Raw genomic sequence first — 1,993 nt, forward strand, 5'->3', positions numbered from 1 at the left:
TCTATGTGCTTCATAGGTTTTAATTTGTTGTGTTTTCATTTTGATTTATCTCTGGGTATCTTTTGATTTCTTCCTTGATCTCATCGTTAACCCATTTATTGTTTAGTAGCATGTTATTTATTCTCCAGCGTTTGTGTATTTTCCATCTTTTTTCTCGTAGTTGATTTCTAGTTTCATACCATTGTGGTCAGAGAAGACGCTTGTTATGATTTTAATCTTCTTAAATTTATTGAGGTTTGTCTTATGGCCTAACATGTGGTCAGGCTTGGAAAATGTTTCATGTGCACTTGAAAAGAATGTATATTCTGCTGCTTTGGGGTGAAATGCTCGAAAATATCAATTAAATTCATCTGGTCTAGTATGTCATTTAAGGCTGCTGTTTTCATGTTGATTTTCAGTCTAAAAGATCTACCCATTGGTGTCAATGGGGTGTTATAGTTTCCAACTATGAGTGTATTACTGTTGATCTCTCCTTTTATATCAGTCAGTAATTGATTTAAATATGTAAGTTGCTTCTATATATGTTTACTAGATATTTTTTGCCAGTCCCTTCTTGTTGTATTCATTCCTTTATCATTATGTAATGCCCTTCTTTGTCTCTTATTATAGCCTTCATTTAATTTTTTTAATTAATTGATTGATTGATTGATTGATTGATGGTGACATTGGTTAGAGAAATCCAGTGTATACCCTTTGTTTTAAAGTCTATTTTGTCTGATATAAGTATTGCTATTCCAGCTTTTAAAAAAATTTTCATTACGTGAAATATCTTTTTCCATTATTTTCTGTCTATGTGTGCTATTTGATTTGAAGTGGGTCTCTTATAGATAGCATATGTAACAGTCTTGTTTTCTTATCCATTCAGCTACCCTATGTCTTTCGATTGGAGCATTTAATCCATTGACATTTAAAGTGATTATTGATAGGTACTTAGTTACTGACATTTTATTACTCATATTTATGGGTTTTTCCCTCCTCCCCCCTTTGTTTTTACAGAAGTCCCCTTAATATTTCTTGTAAAACTGGCTTGTTGATAATGAATTCCTTTAGCTTTTTCCTATCTGGGAAGCTATGTATCTCACCTTCCATTTTAATTGATAGAATACTCTATCAATATTGATAGAATACCATTGCTGGGTAGAGTATTCTTGGTTGTAGTTTCTTGTTTTTTATTATTTTGAATATTTTTTGCCAGTCCCTTCTGGCCTACAAAGTTTCTATTGAAAAATCAGCTGACATTCTTATGGGAGTACCCTTGTAACTAGCTGCCTTTCTCTTGCTGCTTTTAGGATTTTCTGTTTGTCTTTAACCTTTGGCACTTTAATGATGATGTGTCTTGGTGTGAGTCTGTTTGGGTTCTTATTTGAGATTCTTTGCACTTCCTGGACCAGGTTAGGGAACTTTTCAGTCATCATTTCTACAAGCAGGTTCTCAATCCCTTGCTCTCTCTCTTCTTCTCTTGGTACCTCTACGATGTAGATGTTGGTATGCTTGATATTGTTCCGTAAGTCTCTTAGACTCCTTATTTTTTAAAATTATTTTTTTTCTTTTTGCTGTTCTGATTGGGTGTTTTCTGCTACCTTGTTTTCCAACTCTCTCATTCGATCTTCTGCTTTCTCCAGTCTGCTGTTGATTCCTTCTTGTGTATTCTCTTCAGTTATTGCATTCTTCATTTTTGTCTTTTTTTAAAATGAATTCTCAGTGAGAATTGGACTCTCTGTTGCAATTCTCACTGAGATCATGTCTTCTCCCGCTAAGTTCACTGAACATCGTTATAACCAGTGTTTTGAACTCTGTCTCTGGTAGGTTGCTTGCCTCCATTTCATTTAATTTTTTGAGGGGGGAGTTTTCTCCTGTCTTTTCATTTGCAACATGTTTCTTTATTTTGTCATTTTAGTTGCCTCTCTGTATTTGTTTCTATGCATTAGGAAGAAGTAGGTATTCTGTGTGGTCCAGTGGCACAGTCTCCTCAGTCACTTGTTGTGGGGGCTCT

The sequence above is a fragment of the Pteropus vampyrus genome, unplaced genomic scaffold (assembly GCF_000151845.1).
Source record: "Pteropus vampyrus isolate Shadow unplaced genomic scaffold, Pvam_2.0 Scaffold39, whole genome shotgun sequence".
NCBI classification, from domain to species: Eukaryota; Metazoa; Chordata; class Mammalia; order Chiroptera; family Pteropodidae; genus Pteropus; species Pteropus vampyrus.